The sequence below is a fragment of the Triturus cristatus genome, chromosome 3_1 (genome assembly GCF_964204655.1).
Source record: "Triturus cristatus chromosome 3_1, aTriCri1.1, whole genome shotgun sequence".
In the NCBI taxonomy this organism is placed as follows: Eukaryota; Metazoa; Chordata; class Amphibia; order Caudata; family Salamandridae; genus Triturus; species Triturus cristatus.
Window position 1 is genome coordinate 1,160,160,218 of NC_140583.1, and position 20,053 is coordinate 1,160,180,270.

Below are 20,053 nucleotides of genomic sequence, written 5' to 3' on the forward strand. Positions count from 1 at the left end.
TAAATGAGGATGGCTTGTGTGAGAAGTTGGCCTGGTATATGATGTTCACTAGTTAAAGTGACCACCTTGTACCATGCCAAGCAACCCTTATGGTGTGGTTGTAAGTCAACCTTTTCGGACTAGCTGCCCTAGTGGTAGCGTAGGCTAAGCAGTCTTTGAGGCTAAACTCGTTAAAGCGTGTTAAGCAGGCTGTTTTACCAAATGTAACCCCCCTTTATACCAATGAAAGGACACCACACAGATATATATTCAAAATATATATGTATTTATTTCTCAAAGTAACCCCTAGACTCTTTATGAGCACAGGAGCACAAATCGTTAAACAAGACAATGTTATAATACACAGAAGTTGCACTTTATATGGATGGGCCCTGGTGGCCACTCAAACCATATACTAAAATAGTGGTATAAGTACCACGAACAGGAAAGGGAAAAGGCCTAGGGCCTCTAGAATCGCTGGGCCTACAAGGAGCTAACTTTAGTTAGTGACCAGGAGGTCCACGGGTTGCGTGTGCAGTGAGGAAAGTCACACGCGGACTCCCATAGGTTTTCAATGGGTGCGTAAAAGTTAAAAAGTTACTGCAGAAAGGGTCTTCTGAATGGACTACGATCTCAAGATTCGAAACACAGACACTAGAGAGGATTCTCTACACTTGGGCACCGGAGTGCCAGCTTTACCTCACCCACAGGAAGCGGGTGCATAGGTCTCGAAGTGCGTCGGGTTTCTTCTATCGATTCATTGGAGCCTGATGACAAAGATGCTGCAGGCGGTCGGTCCAGAAGAGCTGCGTTGGATCCAAGGGTGGATCGGAGTTGTAGAAGACCTGAAAGCAGAGGGGATAGTGTTCACAGTCACTAGCCAGTGACCGGCGTGGCACCAGGTAGGTACCAGGCGATGTTGGGTGCAAACAGGTGGTGAAGTGTAGCTTGTCTCCACAGCCACGTGGTCCCTGAAGGTCAACGGCGTCCAGGAGTCGAGTCACGAGCTGTCCCACGCAGGCTCTCGCTGTCGGCGGTGTCGGCGACTCGAAAGAAGCAAACAAGCCTTGGCAAAGGCAGGAGTCGTGGAAGTTCAATAAAGCTGATTGTTCTGACCAGCAAGGTCAGAGAGGCTGCTCTTTTGGAGAGCAGCTAGGGCCAGTCTGGAGCAACCAGACCAGCATCGTTGATTTTCAAATAGGTCGCCAAAATGGCCACTAGCCAACGGGCCAGAGACCGGGCAGGCGCGTCGAGATGCAAAGTGCAGAGGGGCCCCACGCAGGTCGTGGAGATGCTGGAGGGCTCACCTTTGGTGCAGATGCTGCTCGGGTGTTGGGCTTCTCAGGACCCAAAGCACAACTCAGAGGGAGCCTCTGTCGCTGCGCTTGCAGCTTGTCGTCGGTCTTCCAAGATGGCTGGCTCCACGTGTCTCGGTGCCTCCACGGGTTCTTTCTTTGCAGGGACTGTGGATCGGGCGGTGAGAGGTCTGGAGGTCCAGGTCTTGTCGGGCTCTGGGCTCGGGCTCCGGCAGGAGGCGGCGGCAAAGCAGACGTTCAATAGCTGGTTGGTGCTTGCGTTAGCAAGATGGTCACTCCCTGACCATAGGGGAGATTTCCTTCAGTCCTCTGTGCAGCAGAGCGTCGAAGTTCCCGTCTTCTTCTTGTGGTTAAGTTGATTCCAGGATGTCTGAAGTCTTAGGACACAGCTCCTACCTTTAAGCGGATTCTAGGGGCCGGACTACCTGCTAGGTCCCTCCCTAAGGGTGGGACCAGGAAGGGGGGTGGTTACACCCCCAATCCTTTGTCCAGCTCGCCCCAGGTCCGGGGCTGGTGTGCCCCAGGACTGGATTGAACTGGCATATGCACCGAGGCTCCTTGTGAGCCTCAGGCATGTCTGGTTTCTTTCAAGCCCTACCTGACCAATACACAAAATCCTGTCTGGGGTGGTGCTCGCACCTCCCCTGGCAGGAAACCCTTTGTCCACGTCTCCCAAGCTGGAAGGACTCCCAGCAGCAGGAGGGCAGACTTGTGTCTGTGGTGGCAGCATCCATTTTGTGGAGCTGAGGCTATGTCTGATTTTACCCGGGTTTCAGGTACTGTACATGTCGTGTCCCTCTAGAAGGGTGGAATGCTAACCCCGTCGCCAGAATTGGCGAGGGGTTAGTATTCCAATTCGTATGACACCTTACTCGACATGTTTTGATAAAGCCAAACCAAAGATAGCATTTAACCGCGAGGTTCATAATGCACTTAAGAGTATATGGTATGACGATATCTGGAAACAGTAGAAGGAAGTTGTTCCGACCACTGCAGACAGGCTCAGCTCATGCCAGAGCACCATCTCACATGGAACCAAGCACTCTGCCTTCAGGATTGTCAAGGCCTGCCATAGGAGTGACTTATAGGTTAACATGTGTCCCATTTAAGGTTAGGTATAGGTATACTACACCTAAGTAAGAGGTGGTTATACCAACTTACCCCAGCTGAGTGATCAGCCAGTTGTGTCAAATTTGTTAGGCCAGGCCAGGGGTGGCACAATACATGCTTCAGCCCCTGGTAGGCCTTAGATACACCAATGCACTGGGTACCTAGTGTACACTGGTACAGGGGCTCACAGGGTGATCTAGTTCCAATGGGTTATGCACCTAGGGTACATGGAGTCCATTTTACAGAGAGAGCAGACAGGCTGAGACCCTGAATGGCAGGATCTCAGGCCTACTAAGTCGAAAAACCAGCTAGACACTAGGCAAAAATTTGGGGGTAACCATAGTCAGAAATCCACCTTCCTACAGCTTGTCTCGCTTTCTATGGCCAGCACTGAAGTAGAATGAAAAAAGCTAAGATCTCCAAGTCCGTGGTCTTCATTCCTAGGGCCATAACACTCTGAAAACACCTAATCTTTTTTGATCCTAGAAGTTAAGCAGGGTTGGGCCTTGTTAGTACCTGGATGTTAGACTGCCTGGGAATACCAGGTGCTGTTTCTTTTGTTTTTTGTTGTTGTTTTGCTGTAGGTAAATGAAGATGGCTTGTTTTGCTTTATATGGCCAGCATTGAGTTAGAATGAAAAAAGCTAAGATCTCCAAAGTCAGTGTTCTTCATGTCTACAGCCATACCACCCTAAAAGCACCTGATCTCAGAAATTAAGCAGGGTCGGGCCCAGTTAATACCTGGATGGGAGAGCGCCTGGAAATACCAGGTGCTGTAGGCTTTTTTATGTTTTGCTTTAGGTGAATGAGGATGGCTTGTCTCGCTTACTATGGCCAGCACTGAAGTAATGAAAAAAGCTAAGAACTCCAAAATCCGTGCTCTTCATGGCTTCGGCTAAACCACCTTGAAAGCATCTGATCTTGTCTGATCTCAGAAGTTAAGCAGGGTTGGTCCAGGTTAGTACCTGGATTGGAGACCACCTGGGCATACCAGGTGCTGTAGGCTTTTTTTTGTTGCTTTAGGTGAATGAGGGTCGCTTGTCTTGCTTACTATGGCCAGAACTGAAGTAGAATGAAAAAAGCTAAGAGTCCCAAAGTCACTGTTCTTCATGCTTAGTGCCATAACACCCTGAAAGCACTTGATCTCCTCTGATCTCAGAAGTTAAGCAGGGTCGGTCCTTGATGGTAGACCGCCTGGGAATTCCAGGTTCTGTAGGCTTTTTGTTTTGCTTCAGGTGAATGAGAGTCGCTTGTCTCGCTTACTATGGCCAGCACTGAAGTAGAATGAAAAAAGCTAAGAGCCCATGGTCAGTGCTCCTCGGAAATCAAGCCACACCACCCTGAAAGCACCCCCCCTGAAAGCACCTGATCTCGTCTGATCTCAGAAGTTAAGCAGGGTCTGGCCTGGTTAGTACCTGGATGGGAGACCGCCAAGGAATACCAGGTGTTGTAGGCCTTTTGTTTTGCTTCAGGTGAATGAGGGTCGCTTGTCTCGCTAACTATGGCCAGCACAGAAGTAGAATGAAAAAAGCTAAGAGCCCAAGGTTAGTGCTCTTCATATATACCGCCACACCTCCCTGAAAGCACCTGATCTCGTCTGATCTCAGAAGTTAAGCAGGGTCAGGCCTGGTTAGTATCTGGATGCGAGATGGCCTGGGAATACCAGGTCCTGAAGGGTTTTTATTTTTGTTTTGCTTTAGGTGAATGAGGATGGCTTGTCTCGCTTAGTTTGGCCAGCACTGAAATAGAATTTAAAAAGCTGAGAGCCCCAAAGTCAGTGCTCTTCATGCCTATGGCCAACCCACCCTGAAAGCATCTGATCTTGTCTGATCTCAGAAGTTAAGCAGGGTCGGGCCTGTTTTTTAATTTTTTTTTTTTATTTATTGGCATTTCTCAATAAAGAAAAACTTACAACCATTACAATGATATACATTGCACAGTAAAAAGGCAGGCATCTATACAGGACACGATGCGGATAAAATAAGACCAACAAAAATCCATGGGGAGCAGATCAGGAGGACATGGACAATCAGAGAGGGACAGAGCTGGCTGACCAGAAGGGAGAGGAGCACCAAGAAGGGGCACCGGGCATCACAGTCAAATAACAATGCAGTCCATCATGACATCCAGCAGAGCAGGGGACTAAATGGTGGGCACTGACAGTAAGTAATTCGTGAGGGGTGACCAAATGTCCCGTGGCCGTGATGGGGCCGGCAGTTCTTCAGCATAGCATACTAATTGATTTCTACAGTATGTCAAATCCTGCAGCCACAGCTTGGGAGTAGGGGCCAACCTGGCCACCAGCAGCGCAATAGCCACAGAACGCCAACAGGAGGCCTTGACATCAGCAATAAGGCCGAGTAGACATAACTGAGGGGCACATTCCAAAGGTACCTCAACCATTAGGCGCATAATCGTTATAACATCTTACTTTTCTTTGCTTGCGAAATGGAACTTCCGAGTGGACTTACTGATATAAGCATGGTTATGTGCCGCTTTGCTATGAAAAGACGATGGTACAGTTAGTGGGTGGTATGTTGCAGGCTGTTACAATGTGTTCGGATGACAATGGCTCTATTCCATAGACCACGAAAAGGCTTCAGTGTACAAGGAGTATTGTATCTTAGAGTACTGCTATGTATGCGGAAGGTCCTGATTGATGTATTCTGGAAGTATTGTACAAGGTTAATCAATAAATATATTTACAAAAAAAAATAATCGTTATAACATCTTCCCAATATGAAAGGACCTTGGAACAGACCCATGCTAGGTGATAGAAATTAGCATCGGGAGCCCCGCAGTGTTTACAGGCAGCAGAGTCCAGCAGACCATATTTGTACAACTGGGCAGGTGTATAATACATCTGATGGATATATTTAAAGTGACTTTGGGGTATTGGAACGTAGAGCAGAGGAAAGAAAATATCTTTCCTAAGAAGACCCCTCACTCACCAACCTGATTGGTGACATGCTTCATCATCGGGGTCCCACCTGGACAGCCGAGTGCCATCCAGGTGTGCTGCGACACCTGACTACAGTGGAGCTGGTTTTTGTGTGAAGGTGAATAGAGAATTTAGGTTAAAAATTGGCCAAATTGAACCCAACCCAAATAATTTATTCTAGGGCAATTTGGAGAATGCTAAAAAACGGTATAGATACCGTAATAGGTTAGATTGACCTATGGTATCTTGTAGTGAGTAAAAAGTGAAAAAAAGGTCTACATGTTTCAACCATCAGTTGCTATTACCGGGTTTTCGTCAGGACCAGTGAACGTGATCCGGGGGGTGTACACACGCTAAGGTGTACCCTGCCCTTGGTCACTCTTAGAACCTAACCATCTACTCACGGTTAGGACTACCTTCCTTCAAATCGTCGAAAGGGAAAAATTGAGAACACGGTATTTGCGTGCCTCGTGGGAGTCGGGATCGTACAATTTGATACCTTCAAGATTCAGAGGGGCAAATCAGTCCGTGGTTTACCCAACGTTGTCCTATTTTCACCGCATTAGCAAAACGAGAAAATCAAGGAGGTTGTATTGTGCAAGAAGAGAGCCGTGTTTAAAGACCTGCTCAAGTCTTACTCACATGATAAAGGCTATGCCCTCGCCCGTAAATACCCTCGCGCAGCTCCGTGGAACATTTTGTGTACATTCACGCCGTGTTTATATCTGGTCACTAATTGAAGAAAAACCCGCAAAACGGGTCTGAAAACATCTAGAAAGCTGAAGACTTCAAAAATGCGGTGAGATTGGGTTAACCTAACATTCTGTGACCTCCCACTTTACCTGCAGTGTATATTACGAGGCCACCTCTCCTTCAGTGCCAGCTCATGGAGTCAGACTATCCTTCCACATAGCGTATGTACATTGTGTCTTCTTTTTTTAAAAACGCTTATCTATGTGTCATTACTAAATCATGATGATGAACTTATGCCGCTTAGTCAGTTTACAAATAACGAAAAGCTTGGATCCTTCTTTTGGACGTTTGTATGAGTGGATGTATGATTGAATTTCCTTCATATGCTCAGCAGAAATACCATTAAAAAGTTCACTAAAGTGACTTTTTTGCCTTTTCCAACCAGAAAGCATGTTGAGAAAAGATACATGTGTGTGTATATGACCGTGTTTTTACGTGTGTGTTTTATCAAATAACTCTGAATTATCACCATTTGGGCAGCACAACACCTGTTTTTAAAGTACAAGTGAGGTGCACCTGAACTTAGAGAAAGATATATCACGGCAAACTTTTGCCAAAATATGTGGTTCCACGTTATGGTGATGTGTTTAACAAAAACAATCAACACTGTTGTTTATTTTATGTTTATCTATCCCTACAGATACCAATTCGGTTTCTTTTTTTCGATACTACAAGGGGTATTTATTTAAAAAATAGGCATACAACGTATATAAAACAGCAGATATATTTTGAGTGCAGTAGGAATCGTATTAGGTCCTGACAAGAAAGCCTTGGGGACGGCTTATGAAACATGTTAACCCAGTAAGGGGCATCTCATTATAGCATACTCCCTACGTCTCTCACCACATTATAATATTTCCTGCTAGGGAAGTGAATAAAATTTGTTTTTTCCACTAGCCAGGGAATTTTTACAACTCACCTCACATTCTTCGTAGACCCTACCACTCTCACTCTTACACTACACATAGCCAATTTCACACAAAAAATGCTCCCACGTCTCCGTAGGTTGAAGCACGCCCCGCCCCGTAGAGGGACGGGAAGACCCCTATGATGAAGCATGACACTAAGGGATTCTTAGTGTGTGAGGGGTATTTTAAAAACACATTGTGCTTTCCCATGACATCTCATGGATCACTAATACACCTTTTTCTAACCACTAAAAAACAAAAAATAAACCTTTTTTTTGTAAGGTAGAATCTTATTGTTTATCAAAAATCTGTACAGGAGGTTGATTCTATCTTATACCTCTTTACTCCCTCCCTCATTTGTTATTTTTCTTTTCCCCCTAGGTTGAGAGCCTGCTGCTCTCTATGGCCTGAAACAGTGCCCAGCCTGGGATGAGGTGTCAAGTCTTCTCCCCCAGGATGGGCGGGGTTCACGAAGGGGAAGCTTAAAAGGTTTGCAGCCTTTATGAGCTTCCCCAGGCCACTTGGTGCTTTCAGCAACTGGTACCCACTGGTTCTGACCCCTACTTTGGGTGGGAGAATCTGGTGGGAAAAACAAGTGAGGAAGAGAGGTGTGCCCACCTCTGCAAACACCATCCCTCAGGTAGGGGAGGTGATGCACAACTCTCAGTCCCCGCCATCTTGCAGATGAGGGGACTCAGCCAACCAGGGAAAGGCTTATGCTCCCCACCCACTGGAGGGTGGCATAATAGGGGGTGTACCCAGCCACGGAAGGGACCCATTAGTCCAAACCTTTTTACCTACCTGTAACGCCCCTAAATCTAGTATTTAGGGGCAACCCTGAACCTTGCTTCCTCAGATAAGAAGAAACTACAAGAGAAGAAGAGGAAGGACCGAAGAGCCGTGCAGAAGCTAACAAGAGGAAGACACCCACTGACTTGTCCCCAGCCGTACCGGCCTGTCTCTACCTCGAACCTGCTCCTGTAAAATCTCGGTATGTCCTACAGCCAGCAACCTTGAAAACCCCGGAGGACCTGCCTGCTTTCCCCCTCAAAGACCGTCTCTCCCGTGAACACCGGATTTGTTCATCTGCAACCTCTGGTTCTGGCCGGACACTGCGGATCTGCCCACTCTGCACCCACCGTCCACGGCCCAAGCTCGAGTGGGCAAACACCATGAGGAAGTCCCTCCGGCGATCTTAACTCAAGATCCAGTGACCCCTGACCTGCCTCAAGCCTCCAGTCGGCGCCTGCAGCCTAAGCCCGGAAGGTTCCCCCAACCGCAACCAGGAGCTGGTAAAAAGTCCCGACCCCAAAAGGCACCCCTGCACCTGACGCCCCACGGCCTTGGGTTGCCAAACCGGCGGTACCTAACCAGCCCCCAACTTCCCAACTTAGCTCTCTAAGTGGTGGTCGCACCCAGAAGACCTTCGTCCCCAAGCCTGCAGGGCCTTTGCAAACCGGAGGTTCCCCATTGCAAACAACAGGGCGCCCAACGTTGAAACAGCACCCTGTACCCGGCCACCCTAGTGCCGCTGAGGGTGCACCTTTGGTGCTTCTTTGTTTCCTCATTTGCCCTGAGCTAAAGTCAAGGAGCTGTGCTCCCACAATCAAGTGGCCTGCTCGTCAGCAGCTAACAACCAGAGGCCCCCTATCCCCCTTTGGATAACATTAGGCCTCAGCACTCTGCACCCAGCCACCCTAGTGCCGCTGAGGGTGTAACTAGAGTGCATCCTTGACCCTGGGGGACCCCTGAGAGTACCTTCAGAACCTCAACTCCCACTACCGAATACTTACCTCAAAACCGATAACACTACTTTCCTCCATAGGATAACATTGACTGTTTTTCTTGGAAATGTTTCTAAGTGTGGAGTTTGAAAACCTAAATAACTTCTTTAAAATTGTGCTATTTAAGCAAAACAATTTTACTTACCTGTTTACAGAAAATGTCCCAGAGTAGTATCTAGGTAAACAACTCTGAGAAAGAAAAGTAATCTAAAAAGTAACTTACCTGGTATTTTACTGAAAAGCCTGTTCAAGTCTATATACTGTATTTACAAAGTATTGCATTTCTCTGCAACCATAGTGTAAGTCAAAACAAAGTGCATAGGCAATACAATTCAAACTGTTTACAAACTGCATTACTACTGTAAAGTATTTATTGCTTACCTGTGCCAGGCTTGCTTGGTTCTGGAAAATAAAATAACTAAAAGAATATTTTTATACAAAAACAATTGGTCTGAAGTTCAGTCTTTGACTGTATGAGTTCCTTTGCTGACTGAGTGTGTACAACAAATGCTTTACACTGTCCTCTGACACTGCCTTACTGCTCAACCACACTACCACAAATAGAGGTTGAGGTGCTATCTAACTTTACCTCTGCCTACCTTTGGTATTCCACTGGACTCTGTGCACACTAAACCTCAATGTGGTATAGTATATACATAGCCAGCTTCATACGGGTGTCTTGTCTCACTTACTATGTCCAGCACTGAAGTAGAATGAAAAAAGCTAAGAGCCCCAAAGTCAGTGCTCTCCATACCTACGGCTACACCACCCTGAAAGTACCTGATCTCAGTATTTAAGTAGGTTTGCCATGGTTAGTACCTGGAGGGGAGACCGCCTGGTAATACCAGGTGGTGTAGGCTTTTTGTTTTGCTCTGGTGAATGAGGATGGCTTGGCTTGTGTACTATGGCCAGCACGGAAGTAGAATGAAAAAAGCTATGCTCCCCAAAATCAGTGCTCTTCATGCGTACAGCCATACTACTTTAAAAGCACCTGATGTTGTCTGATCTCAGAAGGTAAGCAGGGTTGTGCCTGGTTAGCACCTTGATGGGAGACCCCCTGGGAATACCAGGTGCTATAGGCTTTTTGTTTTGATTTAGGTGAATGACGGTGACGTGTCTCACTTACCATGGCCAGCACTGAAGTAGAATGAAAAGGCTAATAGCCCCAAAGTCAGTGCTTTTCATGAATATGGCAATTCCTCTCTAAAAGCATCTGATCTTGTCTGACCTCAGAAGTTAGGCAGGGTTGGGCCTGGTTAGTACCTTGATGAGAGACCCCCTGTGAATACCAGGTGCTGTAGGCTTTTTGTTTTGCTTTAGGTGAATGAGGATGACGTGTCTCGCTTACTATGGCCAGCACTGAAGTAGAATGAAAAGGCGAGGAACCCCAAGGTCAGTGCTCTACATGCCTGTGGTTAAACCAGCCTGAAAGCATCTCATCTCGTATGATCTCAGAAGTTAAGCAGGGACGGGCCTGGTTAGTACCTGGTTGGAAGACCGCCTGGGAATACTAGGTAGTAGGCTTTTTTTATTTTTTTTGTTTTGCTGTAGGTAAATAAGGGTGGGGTGTCTCACATAGTATGAATAGCACTGAAGTTGAATGAAAAAAGATAACAGCCCGAAAGTCAGTGCTCTTCATGCCTACAGCCATACCATGCTAAATGCACCTGATCTCATCTGATGTCAGAAGTTAAGGGGGTTGGGCCTGGTTAGTACCTGGATGGGAGACTGTCTGAGAATAGCAGGTGCTGTAGGCTTCTTTTTTTTTTTTGCTTTAGGTGAATGAGAGTGACTTGTCTTGCATACTATGGCCATCACTGAAGTAGAATGGAAAAAATGTAAATCCCCAAAGTCAGTGCTTTTCATGCCTAAGACCATACCACCCTTAAAGCACTTGATCTCATCTAATATCAGCAGTCAATCAATGTCTGGCCTTGTTAATCCTTGGATGAGAGGCAGCCTGGGCATACCAGGTGTTGTAGGCTTTTTGTTTGTTTTTGTTCTTTTGCTTTAGGTGAATGAGGGTGGCTTATCTCGCTTACTATTGCCTACACTGAAGTAGAATGAAAAGAACTAAGAGCGCCAAAGTCAGTGCTCTTCATACCTATGGCCATACCCACCCTGAAACATGATTTCCTCTGATCTCAGAAGTTAAGCAGGGTGCGGCATGGTTACTACCTTGATGGAAGACCGCCTGGGAATACCACGCCCTGTAGGCTTTTTTATGTTTTGCTTTAGGTGAATGAGGCTGGCTTGTCTCGCTTACTATGGCCAGTACTGAAGTAGAATGAAAAAATCTACGAAGCCCAAAGTCAGTTCTCATCATGCCTATGGCCATAACAGCCTGAAAGCACCTGATCTTGTCTGATCTCAGAAGTTAAGTAGGGTCCAGCCTGGTTAGTACCTGGATGGATGACTGCCTGGGAATACCAGGTGCTGTAGGCTTAGTTAGTACCTGGATGGATGACTGCCTGGGAATACCAGGTGCTGTAGGCTTTTTGTTTTGCTTTTGGTGAATGAGAGTTTCGTGTCTCACTTACTATGGTCAGCACTAAAATAGAATGAAAAAAGCTAAGAGCCCAAAGACTTCATGTCTAGGGCCATAACACCCTGAAAGCACCTTATCTTGTCTGATCCCAGAAGTAAAGTATGGTCGGGCCTGGTTAGTACCTGGATGAGAGGCCGCCAGGGAAAACCAGGTACTGTTGGCTTTTTTTTGTTGTTGTTTTGCTTTAGGTGAATCGGGATGGCTTATCTTGTGTACTATGGCCAGCACTGAAGTAGAATGAAAACAGCTATGATCCCCAAAGTCAGTGCTCTTCATGCCTATGGCCATACCGTGCTAAAAGCACCTGATCTCAGAAGTTAAGCAGGGTCATGCCTTGTTAGTACCTGGATGCAAGACTGCCTGGGAATACCAGGTGGTGTAGGTTTTTTGTTTTGCTTTAGGTGAATGATGGTGGCGTGTCTTGCTTACTATGGCCAGCACTGAAGTAGAATGAAAAAGCTAAGAGCCCTAAAGTCAGTGCTCTTCATGCCTATGGCTAAACCACCCTGAAAGCATCTGATCTCAGAAGTTAAGCAGGGTCAGGCCTGGTTAGTACCTGGATGGGAGACCGCATAGGAATACCATGTGCTGTAGGCTTTTTTAATTTATTTGTTTTACTTTAGGTGAATGAGGGTGGCGTGTCTCGCTTACCATGGCCAACACTGAAGTAGAATGAAAAGTGCTAAGAGCCCCAAAGTCATTGCTCTTCATGTCTACTGCCATACCACACTGAAAGCACATGATCTCCTCTGATCTCATAAGTTAAGCAGCGTTGGGCCCGGGTAGTACCTGGATGGAAGACCACCTGGTAATACCAGGTGCTGTAGGCTTTTTGTTTTTGTTGTTGTTTTGATTTAGGTGAATGAGGGTGGCGTGTCTCGCTTACTATGGCCAGTAGTGAAGTAGAATGTAAAAGCTAGGAGCCCCAAAGTCAGTGCTTTTCATGCCCAGGGCGTAACCACTCTGAAAGCATCTTATTTTGTCTGATCTCAGAAGGTAAGCAGGGTCAGAACTGGTTAGTACCTGGATGGGAGACCACCTGGGAATTGCAGGTGCTGTAGGGTTTTTTTTGTTTTAGGTGAATGAGGATAGCTTAATTCGCTTACTATGGCCAGCACTGAAGTAGAATGAAAAAAGCGTAGTGCCCCAAAGTCAGAGTTCTTCATACCTACATCCAAACCACTCTTAAGGCACTTGATCTCTTCTGCTCTCAGAAGTTAGGCAGAGTCGGGCCTAGTTTGTACCTGGATGGGAGACGGCCTGGGAATACCAGGTGGAGTAGACTAGAAAGTTCCCTCTTTCTGCATGCTTGCCCCCACTTTTTGCTGATGTGCTTTGACTGAGTGCGCCCTGGGCTTCCTGCTAATCAGGTACCCAGGGCCTATGTTCTTTCCCCAAAACTGCATTGAAGCCTAAACCCAATTGGCATCTCCGGCCACAGATCAGTCCCTGGTAAATGGTACCACAGGTACCCAGGTCACTTTGACCAGAGAAGGCCTCTAAGGGCTGCAGCACTTATTGTGCCACCCTTAGAGGTCGTGTACCATTACACTCATATACTGCCTTTGCAGGCTGCGTGTTTTGGTGCAGTGAGGAGTCGACATGGCACACATCTCTGCGTGCCATGCCTATAACCCACTGCCCTGGCATAGGTCAGTCACCCTTCTATTTGGGTGCAGTATACCAGTGGTAAGGGTACAGGTGCATGAGCCCTGTACCCCTACAGCATCTGAGTCCATTCTTAGACATTGTAAGTGCAGTGCTGCCATTAAGAGTATATGGTGCTGGAAGTTTGTCATTACGAACTCCACAGCACCATAATGGCTACACTGAAAACTGAGAAGTTTGGTATCAAACTTCTCAGCACATTAAACCCACACTGATGCCTGGGGCGTGGCTGAGGCAGCGACCAAGATGGCCGCTTGACTCTGAAGCTCCAGGAGCCATCGCCCGTTTTTGGAGCGTTCGCCCGTACCCTAATGCCGAGGACTTCGTAGCGGTATGCATCGGGAGGTCCCCGGATGCTGAACGAGCTGACTAGGCTGCCTGGAGGTGCCCACTCAGCCCAGATCGGCGCGGCGCGCTCCCAGACCCGATGCGGCTCTCGGAGGCCTCGAGACGATAGGGTCTCGGGTGAGCCTGGGGACGGTGTCTGGAGCCCACACAGCGGGCCGTGTTCCGGAGCCTGATTGGATGACTTGGAGACGCCGGCTGCACTTCCCTACAATTCTACGGGTATGGCTGGGCCCCACTGCTCTGGACAAAGACGGTGGTGTGTGTTGCTGGTGGCGCCCGCGACGCGAGGTAGGAGAGGCCCCACTGGATGTTATTCATGGAACCCAGGCATAAATGTATGGCATGATTAAAGATATAGCAGGCCCATACTAATAGTTCCACTGCCACTGGGCCTTTAATTATCGCTGGCCTACCGGAATCCAATTGTCCATTACCCGTGGCGCACTCGAAGAGGGACCAGGCTGATTGTGCTTTGTTGCATGTGAGATACATTCATTGCTAGCTGCGACCCTTTCAGATACTGCTGCTTCTTTTCTATGCATGTGGAGTGACTTGGCCTAATTGACTGTGAAAAGTGCACTGTGTCCCATGCCAGTGGTGCAATATATTCCGCCTGCGAAGCAATATGGGCCGCACCGACCCTAAGCAGCGTCAGCTCACCTTCGAGGCCGGAAAAACCCGAGGCGAGAAGAAGCTGAGGGCCTTAACGATCCAGAGTCCAGCCAATTAGATGGAACTGCCGCCATAATGGCTGAATTACGAGCCGGGTTTCACGCCATCGACACCCGTCTGGACACCCTCACCACCCGGCTGGATGATATTCACCGTCGCCTCGAGGCCCAAGATACTCGAATGATGGCTGCTGAACATCGAATCTAAGACTTAGAAGACACATAGCCAACTGTTCAGAAATGATTGGAGCGTGCAGAGAACCTACTAAAGCTGCTTGCTACTAAGGCTGAAGATTTGGAGGCTCGATCGTGCCGCAGCAACGTCCCTATTGCTGATATAGCCAAGTCCATGGACACTGGGCCCATGGCCAGGTTCGTCGAATCGGTATTATGAGAGGTTTTCGGGAGGGAAGCTTTCTCTACTACTGTTGTGGTGGAGCACATGCATCGTACATTAGGACAACGCCCGGTGCCTGGAGCAACCCCTAGAATGATCATTTCTAAGCTCCTGAATTACCAGGACCTTGATACCGCCCTCCGGTTCTCGAGAGAACGTGGCACACTCACCTACCAGGGATCGAACATCGCAGTCTTCCCAGACTTTACACCCATGGTACAAGAAGCTCGCCAAAAGTATATGGACATTAAACGCTCCCTACAGAAGGCGAATGTTAAATATGCCATGCTGTATCCGGCTCGTCTTAGGGTTCAGATCGGAGGTAAAGCACATGTCTTTGACACCCTAGATGAAGCGACGAGGTTTTGAAAGAAACAGCAAGATGGAAGCGGCCCACGAGAGAGAAATGGTGGCCATACTCCTGACTCTTGATGGCCAGTGGCAATCTTATGCATAGTTAATGGCCGAGAAATTGCTCTGGGTCTGGTGTGGAGCACCAAACATGGTTACTTTTCACATTTCATGGTTTGCCAAAATAATGTCGCTACATCCTGAGGTACTTCTGATTGACTGATGTGTTATGAGCCCATATTGGGTGGACATGACTCTAGCTTTACATGCTTTATGCAGAGACGGCTTCACTGGGGCATTGCCTCACCCCCCCAGGATGTTATCATGCTCTTCTTTTCCCCGTCTCTCTACCTCTTCTTCTCTGTTTTTTCCATCTATTACTATTGGATTGGGATTCACCGGGTGCCTCGTTTTTGTGTATCCGATAGGGGTGGGGGGGTGCGTGTGTGTTTACTGTTTGGTTCTATGTTGGTACGGAGCGCAACTTACTCATTTTATACAGAGTGCATTTTTTATAATCCCGCTTCTGGAAATTATCTATTTAATGATGCTTAGTTGACCCATGGAGAAGAGCGTGGCCATTGCTTGCGCCTTCGATGTCTGTCCTGGAATGTGCGGGGATAGTCTAATCTCAAGAAGAACTGACAGGTTTTAGCATACTTGGCTAGGCATTCCATTCAGATAGCCTTCCTTCAGGAGATGCATTACGCTCCACTACCTGCACATGGTTTTGCAGCGGCATGGGGCAGCCACCGTTTGTTTGCCAAATATAGTATATATTCCAGGGGGGGTGGGGGTGCGCTTTTATACATCGCTCCCTTCCTTTTCAGGTCTCAGAAGTGATAACAGACGATGAGGGCAGGTATATTATTGTGCTGGGACTGCTAGGGGGGGTATTGATTCTACTGGTTAATGTGTATGCACCAAATGCTGATACTGCTTTTTTCCCCCACAAAATCGCTACACATATTTATCGCTTGGGAGTAGACAATATAGTTATGGGTGGTGATTTTAATCTCACATTAGACCCCGCTGTTGACACCTCAGGGCTAGGACGTATTATGAAGCCACATGCTACTCTGGGCCTTACTAAACTTTTGGATTCTCAGTTACTCACAGACCCATGGCGCACGTCACACCCAGGGGCCCGCAACTACTCCTTTTACTCCACTCCACATGGCTCGTGGTCCCAAATAGATCACTGGTACCTTACCCCACACTTATTGTTAGAAGTGCAAATGATTGATTATCTCCCCCACACTCTATCTGATCATTCCCCTGTTTTGCTCTCAGTTGATTTCCCTACACTACCAAGACAGCGACCTTTGTTGAGGTTCCCTCCATCAGCCTTACTTGATCAGGTGTTCTATGCTGAAGTGGGTAATTCTATCAAGGAATATTTCTCACATAACAAAGGGACTGTATCTTCACAGGCTCTGTTGTGAGATGCGTTTAAGGCATTTTTTCGTGGGGTCTTCATTTCTAAACACTCAGGGGTGCTTGAGAAAATTTAACAGAAACTTAGAGACATGGATATATCCGCACAGACCACCTCCTCACCTGAATCATTGCACGCCTGTGCAATGCTAATGACTGAATTCACTAACGCTGCTGCCCAGGAGATCACATTTCTCGACAAATATGCTTGCATGCGGATATATGGGGAGGGTGAGCGACCCGGCAGGACAATAGCTCGCATACTACGGCCCCATTACCAGTCAGCATTTATCACGCACCTTGATACGGACACAGATGGCACACTGACGAAAGGAACCAACATCACTGCAGCTTTTCTTACTCACTATACCCATTTATACAGGACGCCTGACCCTCCGACGGGGCAGGGCTTGTTGGACTATCTACAAGAGGTTGCTATGGTCTGGTTGGAGTTGGGACAGCACTAGTTTTTGGCTTCCCCGAGAGATGTGATGGAAATTAGGCAAGCAATGGGGGACTTGGATGGGAGCCGTGCCCCTGGAGCTGATGGCCTAACTGGGGAATTTTATAAAGCTTACCAACATGAATTAGCTCCACGATTAATTGAAGTGTATAACGAGGGACTACAAACCGGAGCTCTTTCCCCAACAATGCACTAGGCTATTATCACGCTACTGCTTAAACCAGGGAAATCGCTGCGCCACTGCTCGTCCTATAGACCATTGTCACTGCTTAACCATGATTATAAAATTCTCGCCAAGATATTAGCCACCCACTGTAGGAGAGTAGGATCTGCACTTATGTTGCCCCCACTTTTTTTCTGATGTATACACTGGTTTCTGGCTATAGTCTGGCTGGGTCCCTGCTAATCAGGGCCCCAGTCTCTCTGTTCTCTCTAAACAACTTGGTGTGCATATTAGATACACTAGTGATTGGATACTGTGGTACCTTATGAGCCCCTAGTATATGGTACCTTAGGTACCTAGGGCATAGGCACTTGACAGGCCTACCAGGGGCTGCAGTAGGTATTATGCCACCCCTGGGAAGCATTCTCAATCTGACACCACAGGCCTGCTACTGCAGCCTGGGTGAGGTAGTGTTAGCACTCCTCACTGAGATATAGGTTTCTATATCTCACCATACACACACATATAAACCTATCAGCCACCCCTATGGCAGGCCCTATCAATCCTGAGGACAGGGTGCTTGGTTTACAATGTGAGGGGGTGCCTCTGCATGAGCAGGGCCCCTCTGCAGCTACTAGAGTCTATTCTCTATGGCTGTTTGTGGATGCGGTTAAACCATATACTCTTAAGTGCATTATAATACTAACTTTGGAATGACTGCATCAAAACATGTCGAGTTTGGTGTCAAACAACTTGGAATCATACCCCTACATCAGTCCATGACGTGGCAGCATGATCCCACCCTTCTAGAGGAAACGACATGTACCCACTGTAGTAAAACGACAGAAATCTGAAAGAGCCCTGGCATCACAAAATGGATGCCACCAGCACAGACACTGGGCTGCCCTCCTGCTGCTGACTGAAACTTGCAGTGGAGGAGGCCCAACAATAGGCATCCTGTCACAGGGAGGTGTCACCACCTTCCAGACAGGATTTAGTGTATTGGAGCTGGGTGGGTGCACTTCTATAGTGCTTTGAAGTCCTGCACTGGGAGAGCAGTAGGCTCCTCTGTGCATATGCCAGCTCAAACCGGTTCAGGGGCTACCTGTCCCTGCTCTGGCGCAAAACTGGACAAAGGGAAGTGGGTGTATCCACCCCCTACCCTGACCCTCCCAGAGGAGTGGACATAGAGCTAGTGCCTCCCCTATCTTCAGTATAAGATAGCAAACTTTGCCATTGCAAAGCAGATAACCCTGGACGACGCTCTACAAAGAAGAATCCTGGCCCTTCGACGTTCCACTACCTTTGGAAGTCAGAAGAATCTCCCTTTGGGTCAAGGAGGGACTCCCCTGCTTGGCAGGCACCAAAAACCTTAATCAACGGTCGCAAACTTTCCTGCTCCCGCCGGAGTTCGAAGTCCCTGCAGCCCCGGAAGTAGATTTCCTGACTTGACGGCCATTGTGAGTCCCCAGCAGAGCTGAGGCGAGTGGACCCCACGAGTGACGAGGAACAGCAGTACCCGTGTACCGTTCACTATTGTCGAGTGCAACCCCTTCACAACGTTCTACGAACTTGTGCATTGGACCATTTGTGGCCCAAACCTCCAGCAGGTTTTGCAGCAAAACTCAGACGCCTACCCCATCCCGAGTGACCGTGGGCTCCTGTGAAGCATTTCCTCACGAGGCATCTTTGCGATCCCTTGCCCGTTGGCTTGTGGGTCCCCCGAAGACTTTCTTATCAACTCAAAGGGCTCCCCTGGTTGCTCCAGGCCTGCCCTCACTCACCCTCACTGGGTGAGTCCCTCAGACCTTGCTGGTCTGCAACGCTGACCTTCTTTGATTTCCATGAGACTTGCAGTTGCCAAGGCTTGTTGGCTCCAATCTGGTTGCCGACACCGCAGTCAGCTGCAGACGTCATGGGACACTCCGAATCCAGCTGCTGGTCATCGTCGATATCTCCTGGACCTCGTGGGCAAAGAGTCAAAACACCATCAACGACCTGAAATCACCGGACATCGGTGGTCAGCCATCTTCCTGGTCACTGGCAAGTGACTTTGAACACTGTCCCTTCAATTTTCAGGTCGTCTGCATCTCGAATCCACCCTTGGATTCTACCGGACACTTCTTCAGTCGACGCAAGCAGCAAGTCTTCTTTGGTCTCCATAGAAAACAGCGACGCGACGCGACACCAAAAGACACCTATGCACCCGGCTTCCCTGGGTGAGGTAACTCGTGCACTCCGGTGCCCTAGTGTGTGTTGGCCCTCGAATTACTTACCTTGTAAGTGGCTTGCTTGTAGACTTCCTCGAAGTACCCTAAAACTTTAAAAATCAAACCGCGACTTGCTCCATTATAATCAATAGGGATCCCGCGGCTGTATTCACACACTGCATGCGTCTCCCGTGGGTCTGTTACTTACCTGCTTTCACTGCAGTAGTGAAGCCCCAGCGATTCTACAGGCCCTAGGCCTTGTCATTTTGCAAGTCGAATTTCTTAACCCATTTTTTTTAGTATATGGTCTGGTACGCCCCTAGGGCCCCAGCCATATTTGTGCTTAACTTATTGTGAAACGTTGATATTTAAATGTGTTCCTGGCTTCTAATCTCATAAAGAGATTAGTAGAGGGTGTCTAGAAATAAATACATATATATTTGATATATATACCTGTATGGTGTCCTTTCATTTGGTAATTCAAGAGATTATAAGGTAAAACAGGCTGCTTTACATTCCTCTTAGACTTAGCCTGAAGGCTGCTCTCCACAGCTACCACTAGGATAGCTTTCTTTAAAAGGTTGTCTTAAACCTATCTACCATAAAAGTCGAATTGGACTGGTGCAAGGTGGCCACTATAACTAGTGACCAGCATATGACAGGCCAACATCTCACATTGGTGGGCAGCGTGTGGGATTAAAGCTTGCCATTGTTTTACCAGAAAATCTCAATTTGAATTACTAACTGAAAACCACTAAAGGTACTCAAGGTACATATAAAAGTCAAGCTTAGTATCAATAAGTTCTACTGAACTTAGAGATGTTTGTGAAGGGATAGCACACCCTTGCTACAGCTCAAGCTAGGATCAGTAGGCCACAAACTAGTGTAGGTAGTACAACACTGCATAACACTAGAAAGTCCTCAAGGGATGGACCCAGTGGATCCAGCCCACCCCAGTATAAGGACATGACCTTCTTTGACTTGAAGGCCATGTGTGTTGCAAGACA

General features: G+C 47.7%; 7 pseudogenes; all 7 read left to right on the forward strand.

Annotated features, from left to right (window-relative positions):
* Positions 1–3,291: 3,291 nt before the first annotated feature.
* Positions 3,292–3,410, forward strand: LOC146861692 (5S ribosomal RNA; annotated as a pseudogene).
* A 332-nt stretch (positions 3,411–3,742) lies between these two features.
* On the forward strand, positions 3,743–3,860 carry LOC146861693 (5S ribosomal RNA; annotated as a pseudogene).
* A 6,115-nt stretch (positions 3,861–9,975) lies between these two features.
* LOC146861694 (5S ribosomal RNA) lies at positions 9,976–10,094 on the forward strand (annotated as a pseudogene).
* Positions 10,095–10,429: 335 nt separating this feature from the next.
* On the forward strand, positions 10,430–10,547 carry LOC146861695 (5S ribosomal RNA; annotated as a pseudogene).
* A 569-nt stretch (positions 10,548–11,116) lies between these two features.
* Positions 11,117–11,235, forward strand: LOC146861696 (5S ribosomal RNA; annotated as a pseudogene).
* Positions 11,236–11,826: 591 nt separating this feature from the next.
* On the forward strand, positions 11,827–11,935 carry LOC146861697 (5S ribosomal RNA; annotated as a pseudogene).
* A 114-nt stretch (positions 11,936–12,049) lies between these two features.
* Positions 12,050–12,168, forward strand: LOC146861698 (5S ribosomal RNA; annotated as a pseudogene).
* The last annotated feature ends 7,885 nt before the right edge of the window (positions 12,169–20,053 follow it).